At 52.2% G+C, this 19363-nt stretch overlaps 1 pseudogene; it reads left to right on the top strand.

The window, feature by feature from the left end:
* Positions 1-16367: 16367 nt before the first annotated feature.
* On the top strand, positions 16368-16941 carry LOC123056807 (ethylene-responsive transcription factor ERN3-like; annotated as a pseudogene).
* The last annotated feature ends 2422 nt before the right edge of the window (positions 16942-19363 follow it).

Raw genomic sequence — 19363 nt, 5'->3', positions numbered from 1 at the left:
CCAGTTACGTTGTGACGTTTGGTACACCCAAAGCACTCCTACGGTATCCGGGAGTTACACGATCTCATGGTCTAAGGAAAGGATACTTGACATTGGAAAACTCTAGCAAACGAACTATACGATCTTATGCTATGTTTAGGATTGGGTCTTGTCCATCACATCATTCTCCTAATGATGTGATCTCGTTATCAATGACATCCAATGTCCATAGTCAGGAAACCATGACTATCTGTTGATCAACAAGCTAGTCAACTAGAGGCTTACTAGGGACATGTTGGTGTCTATTATTCACACATGTATTATGATTTCCGGATAACACAATTATAGCATGAATAAAGACAATTATCATGAACAAGGAAATATAATAATAATGCTTTTATTATTGCCTCTAGGGCATATTTCCAACAGTCTCCCACTTGCACTAGAGTCAATAATCTAGTTACATTGTGATGAATCGAACACCCATGTAATTCTGGTGTTGATCATGTTTTGCTCTAGGGAGAGGTTTAGTCAACGGATCCGCTATATTCAGGTCCGTATGTACTTTACAAATCTCTATGTCTCCATCTTGAACATTTTCACGAATGGAGTTGAAGCGACGCTTGATGTGCCTTGTCTTCTTGTGAAACCTGGGCTCCTTGGCAAGTGCAATAGCTCCAGTGTTGTCACAGAAGAGCTTGATCGGCCCCGACGCATTGGGTATGACTCCTAGGTCGGTGATGAACTCCTTCACCCAAATTGCTTCATGCGCTGCCTCCGAGGCTGCCATGTACTCCGCTTCACATGTAGATCCCGCCACGACGCTCTACTTGCAACTGCACCAGCTTACTGCCCCACCATTCAAAATATACACGTATCCGGTTTGTGACTTAGAGTCATCCAGATCTGTGTCGAAGCTAGCGTCGACGTAACCCTTTACGATGAGCTCTTCGTCACCTCCATAAACGAGAAACATTTCCTTAGTCCTTTTCAGGTACTTTAGGATATTCTTGACCGCTGTCCAGTGTTCCTTGCCGGGATTACTTTGGTACCTTCCTACCAAACTTACGGCAAGGTTTACATCAGGTCTGGTACACAGCATGGCATACATAATAGAACCTATGGCTGAGGCATAGGGGATGACACTCATCTCTTCTATATCTTCTGCCGTGGTCGGACATTGAGCTGAGCTCAATTTCACACCTTGTAACACAGGCAAGAACCCCTTCTTAGACTGATCCATATTGAACTTCTTCAATATCTTATCAAGGTATGTGCTTTGTGAAAGACCTATGAGGCGTCTTGATCTATCTCTATAGATCTTGATGCCTAATATATAAGCAGCTTCTCCAAGGTCCTTCATTGAAAAACTTTTATTCAAGTAGGCCTTAATGCTGTCCAAGAGTTCTATATCATTTCCCATCAAAAGTATGTCATCTACATATAATATGAGAAATGCTACAGAGCTCCCACTCACTTTCTTGTAAACACAGACTTCTCCATAAGTCTGTGTAAACCCAAACGCTTTGATCATCTCATCAAAGTGAATGTTCCAACTCCGAGATGCTTGCACCAGCCCATAAATCGAGCGTTGGAGCTTGCACACCTTGTCAGCATTCTTAGGATCGACAAAACCTTCCGGCTGCATCATATACAATTCTTCCTTAAGGAAACCATTAAGGAATGCCGTTTTGACGTCCATTTGCCATATTTCATAATCATAGAATGCGGCAATCGCTAACATGATTCGGACGGACTTCAGCTTCGCTACCGGTGAGAAAGTCTCATCGTAGTCAACCCCTTGAACTTGTCGATAACCCTTAGCGACAAGCCGAGCTTTATAGATGGTCACATTACCATCCGCGTCTGTCTTCTTCTTAAAGATCCATTTATTTTCTATGGCTCGCCGCTCAACGGGCAAGTCAGTCAAAGTCCATACTTCGTTTTCATACATGGATCCTATCTCGGATTTCATGGCTTCTAGCCATTTGTCGGAATCCGGGCCCGCCATCGCTTCTTCATAGTTCGAAGGTTCACCGTTGTCTAACAACATGATTTCCAAGACAGGGTTGCCGTACCACTCTGGTGCGGAACGTGTCCTTGTGGACCTTCGAATTTCAGTAGGAGCTTGATCAGAAGTATCTTGATCATCATCATTAACTTCCTCTCTTGTCGGTGCAGGCACCTCAGAAACATTTTCTTGAGTTGCGCCATTTTCCGGTTCAAGAGGTAATACTTCATCAAGGTCTACTTTCCTCCCACTTACTTCTTTCGAGAGAAACTCTTTCTCCAGAAAGGACCCATTCTTGGCAACAAAGATCTTGCCTTCGGATCTGAGGTAGAAGGTATACCCAGTAGTTTCTTTAGGGTATCCTATGAAGACGCATTTTTCCGACTTGGGTTCGAGCTTTTCAGGTTGAAGTTTCCTGACATAAGCATCGCATCCCCAAACCTTTAGAAACGACAGCTTTGGTTTCTTCCCAAACCATAATTCAAACGGTGTCGTCTCAACGGATTTCGACGGAGCCCTATTTAAAGTGAATGCGGCAGTCTCTAAAGCATAGCCCCAAAAGATAGCGGTAAATCGGCAAGAGACATCATAGATCGCACCATATCTAATAGAGTGCGATTACGACGTTCGGATACACCATTACGCTGAGGTGTTCCAGGCGGCGTGAGTTGTGAAACTATTCCACATTTTCTTAAGTGTGTGCCAAACTCGTGACTCAAGTATTCTCCTCCACGATCTGATCGTAGGAACTTGATTTTCATGTCACGTTGATTCTCAACCTCACTCTGAAATTCCTTGAACTTTTCAAAGGTTTCAGACTTGTGTTTCATTAAGTAGACATACCCATATCTACTTAAGTCATCAGTGAGGGTGAGAACATAACGATAGCCACCGCGAGCCTCAACACTCATTGGACCGCACACATCAGTATGTATGATTTCCAATAAGTTGGTTGCTCGCTCCATTGTTCCTGAGAACGGAGTCTTGGTCATTTTACCCATGAGGCATGGTTCGCACGTGTCAAATGATTCGTAATCAAGAGACTCTAAAAGTCCATCAGCATGGAGCTTCTTCATGCGTTTGACACCTATGTGACCAAGGCGGCAGTGCCACAAGTATGTGGGACTATCATTATCAACCTTGCATCTTTTGGTACTCACACTATGAACATGTGTAGCATTACGCTCGAGATTCATTAAGAATAAACCATTCACCATCGGAGCATGACCATAAAACATATCTCTCATATAAATAGAACAACCATTATTCTCGGATTTAAATGAGTAGCCATCTCGTATTAAACGAGATCCTGATACAATGTTCATGCTCAAACTTGGCACTAAATAACAATTATTGAGGTTTAAAACTAATCCCGTAGGTAAATGAAGAGGCAGCGTGCCGACGGCGATCACATCGACCTTGGAACCATTCCCGACGCGCATCGTCACCTCGTCCTTCGCCAGTCTCCGTTTATTCCGCAGCTCCTGTTTTGAGTTACAAATGTGAGCAACCGCACCGGTATCAAATACCCAGGAGCTACTACGAGTACTGGTAAGGTACACATCAATTACATGTATATCACATATACCTTTTGCTTTGCCGGCCTTCTTGTCCGCTAAGTATTTGGGGCAGTTCCGCTTCCAGTGACCACTCTCCTTGCAATAAAAGCACTCAGTCTCGGGCTTGGGTCCATTCTTTGGCTTCTTCCCGGCAGCTTGCTTGCCGGGCGCGGCAACTCCCTTGCCGTCCTTCTTGAAGTTCTTTTTACCCTTGCCCTTCTTGAACTTAGTGGTTTTATTGACCATCAACACTTGATGTTCCTTCTTGACTTCTACCTCTGCTGATTTCAGCATAGCAAATACTTCAGGAATGGTCTTTTCCATCCCCTGCATATTGAAGTTCATCACAAAGCTCTTGTAGCTCGGTGGAAGCGACTGAAGGATTCTGTCAATGACCGCGTCATCCGGGAGATTAACTCCCAGCTGAGTCAAGCGGTTATGTAACCCAGACATAGTGAGTATGTGCTCACTGACAGAACTATTTTCCTCCATCTTACAGCTGAAGAATTTGTCGGAGACTTCATATCTCTCGACCCGGGCATGAGCTTGGAAAACCATTTTCAGCTCTTCGAACATCTCATATGCTCCGTGTCTCTCAAAACGCTTTTGGAGCCCCGGCTCTAAGCTGTAAAGCATGCCGCACTGAACGAGGGAGTAGTCATCGGTACGTGCCTGCCAAGCGTTCATAACGTCTTGTTCTGCAGGGAGAACAGGTGCGTCACCTAGCGGTGCTTGTAGGACATAATCTTTCTTGGCAGCTATGAGGATGATCCTCAGGTTCCGGACCCAGTCCGTGTAGTTGCTGCCATCGTCTTTCAGCTTGGTTTTCTCTAGGAACGCGTTGAAGTTGAGGACTACGTTGGCCATTTGATCTACAAGACATATTGTAAAGATTTTAGACTAAGTTCATGATAATTAAGTTCATCTAATCAAATTATAATGAACTCCCACTTAGATAGACATCCCTCTTCTAGTCATCTAAGTATAACATGATCCGAGTTAGCTAGGCCGTGTCCGATCATCACGTGAGACGGACTAGTCAACGTCGGTGAACATCTTCATGTTGATCGTATCTTCTATACGACTCATGCTCGACCTTTCGGTCTTCTGTGTTCCGAGGCCATGTCTGTACACATGCTAGGCTCGTCAAGTCAACCTAAGTGTATTGCGTGTGTAAATCTGTCTTACACCCGTTGTATGTGAACGTTAGAATCTATCACACCCGATCATCACGTGGTGCTTCGAAACAACGAACTGTCGCAACGGTGCACAGTTAGGGGGAACACTTTCTTGAAATTATTATGAGGGATCATCTTATTTACTACCGTCGTTCTAAGCAAACAAGATGAAAAACATGATAAACATCACATGCAATCAAATAATAATAGTGACATGATATGGCCAATATCACATAGCTCCTTTGATCTCCATCTTGGGGCTCCATGATCATATTGTCACCGGCATGACACCATGATCTCCATCATCATGATCTCCATCATCGTGTCTCCATGAAGTTGCTCGCCAACTATTACTTCTACTACTATGGCTAACGCGTTTAGCAATAAAGTAAAGTAATTTACATGGTGTTTCTCAATGACACGCAGGTCATACAAAAATAAAGACAACTCCTATGGCTCCTGCCGGTTGTCATACTCATCGACATGCAAGTCGTGATTCCTATTACAATAGCATGAACATCTCATACATTACATATAGATCATTCATCATTCATCACAACTTTGGCCATATCATATCACAAAGCACTTGCTGCAAAAACAAGTTAGACGTCCTCTAATTGTTGTTGCAAGTTTTACGTGGCTGAAGTACGGTTCTAGCAAGAATGTTTTCTTACCTACGTGAAAGCCACAACGTGATTTGTCAACTTCTATTTACCCTTCATAAGGACCCTTTTCATCGAATCCGCTCCAACTAAAGTAGGAGAGACAGCCACCCGCCAGCCACCTTATGCAACTTGTGCATGTTAGTCGGTGGAACCGGTCTCACGTAAGCGTACGTGTAAGGTTGGTCCGGGCCGCTTCATCCCACAATACCGTTGAAGCAAGATAAGACTAGTAGCGGCAAGAAAGTTGACAACATCTACGCCCACAACAAATTGTGTTCTACTCGCGCAAGAAGAACTACGCATAGACCTAGCTCATGATGCCACTGTAGGGGAACGTAGCAGAAAACAAAAATTTTCCTACGGTTTCACCAAGATCCATCTAGGAGTTCATCTAGCAACGAGTGATTAGATGCATCTACGTACCTCGTAGATCACGAGCGGAAGCGTTCAAAGAACGGGGATGATGGAGTCGTACTCGACGTGATTCGAATCACCGAAGATCCTAGCACCGAACGGACGGCACCTCCGCGTTCAACACACGTACGAAACAGCCACGTCTCCTCCTTCTTGATCCAGCAAGGGGGAAGGAGAGGTTGAGGGAGATGGCTCCAGTAGCAGCACGACGGCGTGGTGGTGATCGAGGTGCAGTACTCCGGCAGGGCTTCGCTAAGCACTATGGAGGAGGAGGGGGTGTTGGAGAGGGAGAGGGAGGCACCAAGGAAAAGGTAAGAAGTCCTCCATCTCCCCCACTATATATAGGAGGGCCAAGGGGGGGGGGCGCCGGCCCTAGGAGATCTAATCTCCTAGGGGGGTGCGGCCAAGGGGAGGAATCCCTCCTCCCCAAGGCACCTAGGAGGTGCCTTCCCCTCCTAGGACTCTTCCTCCTTGAAACCCTAGGCGCATGGGCCTCTTGGGGCTGGTGCCCTTGGCCCATGTAGGCCAAGGCGCACCCCCTACAGCCCATGTGGCCCCCCGGGACAGGTGGCCCCACCCGGTGGACCCCCGGGACCCTTCCGGTGGTCCCGGTACAATACCGGTGACCCCGAAACTTGTCCCGATGCCCGAAATAGCACTTCCTATATATAATTCTTTGCCTCCGGACCATTCCGGAACTCCTCGTGACGTCCGGGATCTCATCCGGGACTCCGAACAACATTCGGGTTACTGCATATACACATCCCTACAACCCTAGCGTCACCGAACCTTAAGTGTGTAGACCCTACGGGTTCGGGAGACATGTAGACATGACCGAGATCGCTCTCCGGTCAATAACCAACAGCGGGATCTGGATACCCATGTTGGCTCCCACATGCTCCTCGATGATCTCATCGGATGAACCACGATGTCGAGGATTCAAACAACCCCGTATACAATTCCCTTTGTCAATCGGTATGTTACTTGCCCGAGATCCGATCATCGGTATCCCAATACCTCGTTCAATCTCGTTACCGGCAAGTCACTTTACTCGTACCATAATGCATGATCCGTGACCAGACACTTGGTCACTTTGAGCTCATTTTGATGATGCATTACCGAGTGGGCCCAGTGATACCTCTCCGTCATACGGAGTGACAAATCCCAGTCTTGATCCATGTCAACCCAATAGACACTTTCGGAGATACCCGTAGTATACCTTTATAGTCACCCAGTTACGTTGTGACGTTTGGCACACCCAAAGCACTCCTACGGTATCCGGGAGTTACACGATCTCATGGTCTAAGGAAAGGATACTTGACATTGGAAAACTCTAGCAAACGAACTATACGATCTTGTGCTATGTTTAGGATTGGGTCTTGTCCATCACATCATTCTCCTAATGATGTGATCTCGTTATGAATGACATCCAATGTCCATAGTCAGGAAACCATGACTATCTGTTGATCAACAAGCTAGTCAACTAGAGGCTTACTAGGGACATGTTGGTGTCTATTATTCACACATGTATTATGATTTCCGGATAACACAATTATAGCATGAATAAAGACAATTATCATGAACAAGGAAATATAATAATAATGCTTTTATTATTGCCTCTAGGGCATATTTCCAATAGGCACTGGGTCTCGGCCTAGTCGACGAGGAAGTTGACCAGTGCTTGTGACTTGATGGCGGTGTGGGGCTGGTAGTAGATGGTGTAGGGAGCCAACTCTATGGCCCATTTGGCCACTCGGCCAGAAGCATCTCGGCTTCCGATGATCTCGGCAAGTGGGGCCGTGCAGACCACAGTGATTGGATGCTCTTGAAAGTAAGGCTTCAACTTCTTGGCGGCAAAGTGCATGCCATATCACATCTTCTGGTAGTGGGGGTAGTTCTGCTTGGAGGCCGACAACACTTCGCTTAGGTAATATACCGGTCTCTAGACAGGTAGTGCCTTGCCTTCCTCCTTGCGTTCCACTACAATGACTGTGCTGACTACCCGGCTGGTGGCGGCAATGTACAGGAGCATGGGCTCCTTAGGAGTCGGAGCCGCCAGAATGGGTGGAGTAGTCAACATCTTCTTCAACTGGAGAAAGGCTTTGTCCGCCTTGTGGTTCCACTCAAAAAAGGTGGTCTTCTTCATGAGCTGGTATAAGGGGAGAGCTTTCTCGCCCAGCCGACTAATGAATCGGCTGACGGACGCCAAGCAGCCAGTGAATTTTTGCACGTCCAGCAGTCGGCCGGGTACCTCCATCCTCTCAATGGCCTTGATCTTTATAGGTTTGCACTCTATGCCACGTTCAGAGACCAGGAAACCAAGGAGTTGGCCGGCTGGTACTCCGAAAACGCACTTCTCAGGGTTGAGCTTGATCTGGAATCGGCACAAGTTCTCAAAGGTCTCCTTGAGGTCTTCCAGCAGTGTTCCATGCTTTTCCGTCTTCACCACCACATCGTCCACGTAGACGTGGGCGTTTCTACTGAGTTGCTTGAGGAGGCACTTCTGCATGCAACGCTGAAAGGTGGCTCCGGCATTCCTCAAGCCGAACGTCATGGTTAGGTAGCAGAAGGCTCCAAACGGTGTGATGAAGGCGGTCTTCAGTCTGTCAGCCGGGTTCAGCTTGATCTGGTGATATCCTGAATATGCATCCAAGAAGCTCAACAGCTCGCATCCGGCTGTGGAGTCTATCACATGATCAATTCTTGGCAAAGCAAACGGGTCCTTGGGGCAAGCCTTGTTGAGGCTTGTGTAGTCAATACACATTCGCCACTGCTTGTTCTTCTTCAGCACCAGGACCGGGTTGGCTAGCCACTCTAGAAAGAATACTTCCATAATGAAGCCGACTGCTAGGAGTCGGGCTATCTCTTCCCCGACAACTCTTCTCTTTTCTTCTGATAGGCGGCGCAAGGGCTGCCTGACTGGCTTCGCATCAGATCAGACATGTAACTTGTGCTCGGCGAATTCCGTCGGTACACCTGGCATGTCTTTAGGGGACCATGCGAAGATGTCCCGATTCTCACGGAGGAAATCGACGAGATCGCCTTCCTATTTGCTGTCGAGGTTTGCGCCTACGACAGCGTACCTCTCTGGGTGCTCCGGATCCAAGGGTATCTTCTTTGTCTCTTTGGCCGGCTTGAACGAACCCTCAGCCTCCGACTCCTTGGGTTTAGGCGACGCCTCTAGCTGCTTGCCGGCCATCGCCACAACCCGGTCAAGGAGCCGCTTCTCGGCCGCGATCACCAGGGACTCGGCCAACCGACTACTTTCAGCCGCACAGGCAGACGACTTCCGGTAGTCGCCGGCTACGGTCAGAATCCCCTTGGAACTAGGCATCTTCATCTTGAGGTAGGCGTAGTGGGGGACCGCCATGAACTTGGCCAGGGCGGGTCGGCCAAGTAATGCATGGTATGGGCTCTCGAGATCCACCACCTCAAACCAAACTGACTCTCGGCGGAAGTGATCTTTGTCTCCAAAGAGGACGTCCATCAGGATCTTGCCGATTGGTGAGCAGGAAAGGCCAGGAACAATGCCGTGGAATACAGTCCGGCTGTTCTGAAGCTGTCTTTGCTTGATTCCTAACTTCTCCATGGTGTCCTTGTACAGGATGTTGATGTTGCTGCCTCCGTCTATCAGAACTCGCGAGAAACGAGCAGCTCGTCTATCTGTGGCAAAGGTGGCATCCAAGACCAAGGCATAGGAGCCCGGACTCGGCATCACCTCTGGGTGATCAGCTCTGCTCCAGCTGATAGGCTTCTCGGACCAGTGCATGAATTCTGGTGTCTCTGATGCTACTGCATTCACCTCTTGCTGCTGCAGCCGCCTGCTGCGTCGATCATCAGCCACGCTGGTAAATACCACGTAGGCTCCATGCTCTTCGGGGTACTCGTCTTGTACTGCGCCGACTGGCCTGACAGCCGGCTGCTGGGGCGGAGGCGGAGGCTGCTGCCCAGCAGGCGGGGGAGGCAGGAGGCCGTCTCCTTTGGCGATCCTGGTGAGCCAGTGGCACTTCCGGGTGGTGTGATTCGACGGCTTCGCGCCGCTGTGGAACTTGCAAGGACCATCCAGAGTCTGCTCGTATGAGAAAGCTGGCAACCAGTTGGGCTTGCCGCCTTTCTGTCGCTTGGGTGGAGGCTGCCCTTCCGGCTACTGGTCTTCGACTGTCGCCACCTGCCGGCTGTTGGAAGCCGGCTGTGGGGCCTTGCGCTTGTGGTCGCTCTGCTGTTGTCGCCGACTGGCGTCTCCAGCCGGAGTTCTAGGAGCCTGAGGGGCCACTTTGCCAGTCGCACTAACTTGAATCTCCGCCTTCATGGAGGAGTCGGCCGTGGCATACTTGTCTGCTATGATCAGCAGCTCGTCGAGGGTTTCTGGCTCGTCGCAGAGGAGCTTGTGCTTGAGGAGGGTGCCTTCTCTGCACCCGGCGGTGAAGTACTCGATAGCCTGCACCTCGTGCACGCCCTCACAAGAGTTTTGGAGCTCGGCCCAATGCGTGAGGTAGTCGCGAGTCGACTCGTTTGGGCCTTGCACGCACAAGGAAAGCTGGCGAGGTTTGGGAGGACGCTTGTACGTGCTTGTGTAGTTGCGAACGAATGTATCGATGAAGTCGACCCAGCTGTTGATGCTGCGGGGCTTCAAGCTGTTCAGCCATGTCCGGGCCGTGCCCTGGAGCATGAGCGGAACGTATTTTACGGCAACGCACTTGTTGCCGTTCGCTATGTTGACGGCCGTGGAGTAGTCAACCAGCCAGTCCTCCGGCTTCACGGAGCCGGTGTACTTGGGCGTGTCTCTTGAGAGCGTGAACCCTTTGGGAAAGGGCTCGTCTCGAATGCGGGGCCCGAAACAAGGCGGACCTAACTCGTCTTCTTCTTCCAGCGCCAGGGATAGGTGAAGTCGGTCGATCCGGTGGCGGGCGTCGTTTTCCCCGACTCCCTCTCGACGGTCAAGGCGGTCGCCGAGAGTCGGATGGTCAACGGGCGGCGGGGAGACTCGCCTTTCCTTGCGAGGAGGAGGAGGCGCACAGTCGTCCCGTCGTTCTACTACTCTTGGGCGGCCGTCTTGGTCGCGCTCTATGGTAATGCGAGTTCGACTACGGCTGACAGCCGGATCCTTGTCTTTCCTTCCTCGGGCGCCGCCAGTCGGCGTCCGAGACGTCGCGCCTTGGTCTCGGCGTGGAGGCGGGTCGTCGTTTTGTTGCTGCGGCGCCTCTGTGCGGCAGCCGGCCTCGTTCTGCACGACAGCCGCGTCAAGGAGCCACTGGACTCGCTCCGTCATCAGGCGGCGCTCTTCGCCCTCGAAGTTGTCCAGCTCGTCCGCCGCCGCCTGAGCGGCTCGAATGTTTCTCCACAGGCGTGGCGACACAGGGCGATTTGCCCCGAATAGGTTGGCGATGGCCACGCCGCGCTGTTGGACCGCGCCTAGGCGGCTGGGCCCAGTTGGGGCTAGCGAGCCACCAAAGCGCGATCCATCTCACGCTTGTAGGCTTCTGACAAGCGTCTCATGCTAGCCAGCTTCTTCGCGCCTTCGACGAGCTGAAGGCGACGCGCCTCCAATGTCTCCGCGTCAGCATCTTCCGGAATGGGCGCGGTGAGGTCTTGCAGTGCCGCGCCAAGTGGGTCATGCGCTCCTCCGCTGGGATGATCGTCATGACTGATGACGAGCACCTCTGTGATGGTGCTTCCGTCGCTCTCCGCATGAGGGAGCGACTCATCGTAGACCACCACATTGGTGGGGAACGCGTCGAGTGACGCGGTGTCGGAGTCGACCGGCATCAGGTCGGTGGAGCCTACAGACTCCAAGTCCACGGCAGGCTCGCCGACGACGTGGATTTGGTTAAGGAGGCCTGCGAGGAGGCTCTCGCGGCCGCCCGCGCCTGCGTTGGATGCAGGCTCATCGGAGAGGCGAACCTCGCCGACAAGATCGGCGAGGCAGCTGGCTGCGCAGACGATCTTAGCGCCATGCAGTGCGTCGGCGCAAACTCCGTCTGGCGTGCCGGGCTGGCTGCGCTCGCCAGGGAGAAAAAGGGTTCCCGTCCAGAGCAGGTCTCCGGACGACGGTGCACCAGGCCCCATGGTGGGCGCCAAATGTCGAGGGTTGGGTGCGACATATGCCAAAGGATGGCTTATCATGGTGGGGGCGAGTAGAACGTCGCCGGTGCCTGGAAACGGGATAAGGCGAAGGCATGCACGCCGGTGAATCTTACCCAGCTTCGGGGCTCTCCGTGGAGATAATACCCCTACTGCTGCTCTGCGGGGTCTTCGCATGATCACTATGGCAAAGTGTGTACATGGTTGCTCCTTGAGCTGTTTCCTGGAGGTAGGAGAAGGCAAGGCTAGCTCTCTCCTTCCTATATGATCTGGTCTAGTGCTAATGGATTCCAACCCTTTGCATGGGTGCCCGGGGGGGTTATATAGGCCTACCCCCCAGGGGTACAATGGTAATCCGGCTGGACGCGGGCCCAGCCGTCAGTCTCTCTGGCCGCCGTCTTATCCGCCGACTCCTGGGGCCCGTCGACTGGTGGGCCCCGCCGACTGGCTCGGTACGGAGCCGACAGGCCGCGTCCGTCGCGGGCGGGTCTTACCGGCTGTAGATTACTGTAGCCGTGCCTCTAATGACGCGGGCTCGGTCATGGGGTCGTGGCGACAGCTCCGCCGATGGCGGGTAATCACTGTGGCCACTCCCTGTCGCGTCTGGTTAATGGCGCGCGGGGCCCGTGGGAGGGGCCGGCCGACTCCCGGGGGCCGACTCCCAACTGGGCCGACTGGTGGCGCTCTCGCCGCCTTCCGTACGTCCGTCGACTGGTGGGACCCGTCGTCCCTGGGTCGTACCGGCAGGCCGTCGTGGGCACAGGACTCCGCCCTCCGAGGCTGACGTCAGGACCGGCATGGCAACAGTGTCGCGCCGGGCGGAGATCTCCATGGGTATGGCGTACTGTGGCCACGCCTGCCCTTGGAAAAGGGTGGGAGTGGGCCTTACTGTGGCCACTCCCCGTCCCGTCCCTCTTTATGAGGGCATGGGGGTTGTTGGCGTCGCGGGCCGACTCCTCATGGTCGGCTTCTCTGGAAGTCGCCAGTCAGGAGTCGGCTCATCCTGAAGTCGTCCTCGGGACTCAGCCGCGAGTGGGCAGTCGGCTGCCTCGCAGCCGACTCTCAGAAGGCGGCTCTTCATTCTGGGGTCTTGAGGAGTGCAGCCTGCCCCGATGTCTTGAAAGGTTCTGGGCCTGGGTTGGCCTACCCGTGACCCATTACTCTGACAAGGTGCATTTTGAAACGCATTGCATTGCTGGAAGAGGGAATTAGTTGGCATGTGGGTTCAGATGAACACATAAATATTTAGGAAGATCCGTGGATCCCAAGAGGAACAACAAGACGACCAATTTCGGAGTGAGGCAATGCAGTGATCACCCGTGTGTCTGATCTGACCGACCCGGTAACTGAGAGTTGGGACCAGGAACTGTTACGTGACCTGTTTTGTGAAGTGGATGTGAAGGACGACGGTGCACCAGGCCCCACGGTGGGCGCCAAATGTCGGGGGTTGGGTGCGACATATGCCAAAGGATGGCTTATCATGGTGGGGGCGAGTAGAACGTCGCCGGTGCCTGGAAATGGGATAAAGCGAAGGCATGCACGCCGGCGAATCTTACCCAGCTTCGGGGCTCTCCGTGGAGATAATACCCCTACTGTTGCTCTGCGGGGTCTTCGCATGATCACTATGGCAAAGTGTGTACATGGTTGCTCCTTGAGCTGTTTCCTGGAGGTAGGAGAAGGCAAGGCTAGCTCTCTCCTTCCTATATGATCTGGTCTAGTGCTAATGGATTCCAACCCTTTGCATGGATGCCCTGGGGGGTTTATATAGGCCTACCCCCCAGGGGTACAATGGTAATCCGGCTGGACGCGGGCTCAGCCGTCAGTCTCTCTGGCCGCCGTCTTATCCGCCGACTCCTGGGGCCCCCCGACTGGTGGGCCTCGCCGACTGGGCCGACAGGCCGCGTCCGCCGCGGGCGGGTCTTGCCGGCTGTAGATTACTGTAGCCGTGCCTTTAATGGCGCGGGCTCGGTCGTGGGGTCGTGGCGACAGCTCCGCCGGTGGCGGGCGATCACTGTGGCCACTCCCTGTCGCGTCTGGTTAATGGCGCGTGGGGCCCGTGGGAGGGGCCGACCGACTCCTGAGGGCCGACTCCCAACTGGGCCGACTGGTGGCGCTCTCGCCGCCTTCCGTACGTCCGCCGACTGGTGGGACCCGTCGTCCCTGGGTCGTACCGGTAGGCCGTCGTGGGCACAGGACTCCGCCCTTTGGGGCTGACGTCAGGGCCAGCATGGCAACAGTGTCGCGCCGGCGGAGATCTCCGCGGATACGGCGTACTGTGGCCACGCCTGCCCTTGGAAAAGGGTGGGAGTGGACCTTACTGTGGCCACTCCCCGTCCCGTCCCTCTTTATGAGGGCATGGGGGTTGTTAGCGTCGCGGGCCGACTCCCCATGGCCGGCTTCTCTGGAAGTCGCCAGTCAGGAGTCGGCTCATCCTGAAGTCGTTCTCGGGACTCGGCCGCGAGTGGGCAGTCGGCTGCCTCGCAGCCGACTCTCAGAAGGCGGCTCTTCGTCCTGGGGTCTTGAGGGGTGCAGCCTGCCCCGATGTCTTGAAAGGTTCTGGGCCTTGGTTGGCCTACCCGTGGCCCATTACTCCGACAAGGAGCATTTTGAAACGCATTGCATTGCTGGAAGAGGGAATTAGTTGGCATGTGGGTTCAGGTGAACACATAAATATTTAGGAAGATCCGTGGATCCCAAGAGGAACAACAAGACGACCAATTTCGCAGTGAGGAAATGTAGTGATCACCCGTGTGTCCGATCTGATCGACCCGGTAACTGAGAGTTGGGACGAGGAACTGTTACGTGACCTGTTTTGTGAAGTGGATGTGAAGGACGCTCTGTCCATTCTTGTGAGAGCAGAGATGGAGGACCAAATTTCCTGGTACTTTGATCCAAAAGGCAAGTTTTCAGTTAAAGCTGCATATCATAGGGGTGTGGAGTTGCGTGATGAAAGGATGGGACGAGATGCTAGCTCTTCTAATGTCAATGAACAAAGTAACGGGCACCGGAACAAGTTGTGGAACATATCTATGCCTGAGAAGGTCTACATCTTCCTATGACGTTTTGTTCACAATAGTCTCCCGCTACGCATGAACATCAAGAGGAAGAGAGTCGAGCTTGATATGCGGTGCCCAGTTTGCAACCGACTCAACGAGGACGGCGGCCATTTGTTTTTCAAATGTCATGTAAATACGTGAAGCACGTGTGGAGGACCCTGGACCTGGAAGAGACCAGACTGGTTCTGTCAGAGTGTCCGAGTCTTTGGAGTCTTGAGAATGCTAACAGGGATGTGGCACTAGTCTTGTTGTGGGAGTGGTGGTCGAATAGAAATACGATCAATGCTGGTGGCCGGCCCAGGACTGCTGATGATATTAGTTTCACAGTTCCTCAACACGTCCGGGAGTTTTCTGGTGTTCCTAAAGAGCAGACGGGGATGGCAGTGAACACTGGGAAGATGAGATGGCAGAAACCTTCTGTGGATGTTGTGAAGATTAACTTTGATGCGACTTATTTTGAGAATATTGGCTCGAGAGCATGTGATGGGTTGTCCATTCGGGTCAAGGCGAGTTTGTGGCAGCCAGTGCAGGGAAGTTGGATCACTTGACAGGACCACTACATGAGAAGGCTATGGCGTGCATCGAGAATGTCGAGGCTAATGCTGAAATGGGGTTTCACAGGGTGCAGTTCGAGTCCGATTCTCAGGTACCGGTGAAGCGCTTAAGTCGGGTGACCACGACCGATCGCTAATTGGGGTCCTCCTTCGGGAGACCCGTAGTTTATGCTTCGCAATTTTCGACTCTTTTGACTTCAGTTTTTGTAAGTGTGTCTGTAATAAGGTTGCCTATAAACTAACCGATTTTAGCTTCAGAGCATCTTTAATAGATGGTCCAAATATAAAAATAACTAACTTTTAAATCGTCTGAGGCCAAAAATACAGCTTCAACATACGGTCCATATGTAAAAAAAAATTGGACCGCGGCCTCCTCGTGATCTAAAATACAACACCTCGTGATGCAAATATACATCACGAGATGCATCTGGTCCAAAACCAGCCGCCGCCCGCCCGCCCGCGACCTCCCGCCCGTCCACCGTCGCCCCACCGCCGCCTCCACACCCCGTCCGCCGCCCGCATCAGATCCGGCGTCGCCCCGTCCCCCGCCGCTGTTTCCACGCCGCCCCGCCGCCGCCCGCCGCGGATCCGGCCCCGCCGCCCACCGCTGTTTCAACGCCGCCGCGTCGCCCGCCCGCCCGCCGTAGCTCCGTCCGCCACCCAGCAGCTCCGCCCTGCCCGGCTTCGTCCCGCCCGGCTCTGTCCGCCACCGCCCCGCCGCCGCCGCCCCGCAGCTCCACCCCGCAGCTCTGCCCCACCCGACTCTGTCCGCCACCGCCCCGCACGCCGCCGCCGCCCCGCAGGTCCGCCCCGCCCGGCTCCGTCCGCCACCGCCCCAGCCGCACGCCGCCGCCGCTCCACCGCTCTCCGATGGCGCCGAAGGGCAAGTCGGACTTCTTCGGCGTGAGGCAGAAGCCCTCCGGTAACTGGGGTGTGGAGTTCTCCGACGCCGGAAGGCGTTGGTGGATCGGCACGTACCCCTCCGCCCACGAGGCCGCGCGCCTACGACGTGGCGGTGTGGCGTGCCGAGAGGCCTCGGTCGCACCTCAACTTCCCAGAGATCGAGACTCGGGCGGAAGCGGAGATGCTTGTGCCGCAGGGCATCAACATGAAGGAGATCACAACGACGAAGAAGAAGACGAAGAAGCTGTCGGTTGTCGTTAGTGCTGGCGAGACCGACGAGGAGGCGATGGCGAGGTTTTCTCAGGAGCATCCGGAGTATGTCCAGGCCGAGCTGGAGTACTACTGGAAGCGTGATGCGGAGCAGAAGAAGAAGGGGCCAAAGAAGGAGGACGAGGCCGGTCCCTCGACGGTGATCCCCATGGAGTCCTCTTCCGAGGAGGACTGGGCAGACTTCTCGGACGAGGAGGAGGAGGAGGGGTGCGACGACCCGACGAAGGAGGAGTTCTGGGCGTAGTTCCGCAGCTCCGACGATGAGGAGTAGTTTATCTAGTAGTTTGAATAAGTAGTAGTTGAAGTTCATGTATGAAACTGTGTTGAATTTGATGTTTGAACTATGTTGAATGGGCTAGCAGTATGCCGTTTTAAGAAATTTACATCTTCATTTTGGACCATCTATTGGAGTTGCTCTTTTGGACCATATGTTGAAGTTGAGCTTTTTTCAAAGCTCCAAAACACACTTTTTGGCGGTCCAAATTTTACATCTCCAGTTTTGGACCGCCAAATTTTGGACCATTTATTGGAGATGCTCTCAGGGCGGGTGTTCCTGTCTCGTTATGGATGGAGCTGGTCCCAGACTTCTTTTAGGCTATGGTCGCCAGTGATCCTGCTATGCAGGTTTAGTAAGAGCATCTCCAATAGATGGTCCAAATTATGACGGTTCAAAACCAGAGATGTAAATTTTGGACCGTCAAAAAGTGTGTTTTGGAGCTCCGAGAAAAGGTCAACTCCAACGGATGGTCCAAATTATGACGGTTCAAAACCGGAGATGTAAATTTTGGACCGTCAAAAAGTGTGTTTTGGAGCTCCGAGAAAAGGCCAACTCCAACGGATGGTCCAAATTCATGGTCTAAAAGAGCAACTCCAATAGATGGTCCAAATTCATGGTCCAAAACCGGCCAGCAGCCGCCCGGCTGCTGTTCAGCCGCTGTCCAGCCACTGTACAGCTGCAAATATTTGAAAATAACATTAAAAAAATTCATGTCCACAATATCAAATTATTACATAGTTCTTCAGATCCAGGAGATGCAACACAAACACAAATACAACATAGTTTTGCACAAATACAACATAGTTTTGAACAAACAAATAATGAATCTATGCGGATCTTTCGCCATGCCATTTCCAATGCTCTTTCATCAAATCTTTCTGTAGTTGGTCATGCACATCGCTGTCTCTAATCTCATTGTACACCTTCATGAAACGTATGATGCACTGTTCTTTTCGCATGGGGTTAATAGGACCATCAAGTGATAGAAGTTGTAATCTAAATGTTTTCCACGCTCGTTCTCAATGATCATGTTATGCATGATCACGCAAGCGGTCATGATGTACCAAAGGATATTTTGATCCCAAAATCTAGATGGTCCTCGCACAATAGCAAATTGGGATTGCAAAATCCCAAATGCCCTCTCAACATCTTTTCTAGCCGCCGCTTGTGCATTATGAAAGACAAGTTCTTTCTTACCTTCAGGTTTTGCAATCGGCTTGACGAATGTACTCCACCTCGGGTAGATCCCATCTGCGAGATAGTACCCATAGTTGTAGGTGCGGCCATTTGCTTCGAAGGTCACCGGTGGTTCTTCTCCATTTGCTAAGTTGGCAAAGAGAGGTGACTGGTCGAGCACGTTGATGTCGTTGCAAGAACCGGGCATACCAAAATATGCATGCCAAATCCATGTTTCATAATCAGCAACTGCCTCAAGAATGATAGTGGCATACTTCCCACGACCCTTGAATTGTCCATGCCATGCTTTTGGACAATTCTTTCATTTCCAATGCATGCAATCCACAGACCCAAGCATACCTGGAAAAACCTCGAGCTTTGTTCATCTCCAAAAGCCTTTGAGTGTCCTGAGCATTGGGTGCTCTCAAATACTGTGGACTGAACACTTCTACCGTAGTTATTGCAAATTGCTTGACATAGAAGATAGAAGTGCTCTCTGCCATCGCCAAGTTGTCATCAATGTAATGTGCCGGAACACCATATGCCATAATGCGCAAAGCGGCAGCGACCTTCTGCTCAATGCTATGGCCAAGCAACCCAGCACGGTTCCTTCTCTGCTCGAAGACTGGGTTATGCTGCTTCACTTCATTGCAAATGCGAAAGAACAAGTCTTTCGACATTCTGAAACAGAGTCGAAAGTAATTCTCTGAAAAAACAGGTGATGATGCAAAGTAGTTGCGCACTAACCGTTTGTGCGCATCAATCCGTTCTCTCCGAATGAACGCACGACCATAAACGGAACCACCGTGCTTCGGTTTTTTCCTCTTGTGCATGGCCACTAGCATAGCAATCTCCTCTTCTTCATGCAAATCAAATTCCTCGTCCGACGATGAATCATCCACGAAAGAGGAGTCAACCGAGCTCATCTATAATGCACACAACCACCGTCAAACATACTATCCAATCCCAAGTTAAATCATCAAGTTTTGTCATCTTTTTACCTTGAGGAATTCCGTCGAACACCTTGTGCGCGCGGTGGAAGAAGATGGCCGCCGGTTGGATTGGCTGCTGCTGATGGTTGCGGACGGCGGCGGTGATAAGAAATGAGGTTGGAGGCCGTCCAAGAGGAGCTCGGCGGGCGGCGAAGACTAGTTCGGCAGCCGGGCGGAGGGCCGCGGGGAGGCGGTCGTGCGGCCGGCGCAACGGCCGTGGACAGGATCACGGCCGACGGGAGGAGGTC

The sequence above is a fragment of the Triticum aestivum genome, chromosome 3A (genome assembly GCF_018294505.1).
Source record: "Triticum aestivum cultivar Chinese Spring chromosome 3A, IWGSC CS RefSeq v2.1, whole genome shotgun sequence".
NCBI lineage: Eukaryota > Viridiplantae > Streptophyta > Magnoliopsida > Poales > Poaceae > Triticum > Triticum aestivum.
The sequence above is the reverse complement of the archived record's forward strand: the minus strand, read 5'-3'. Positions and strand labels throughout refer to the sequence as shown.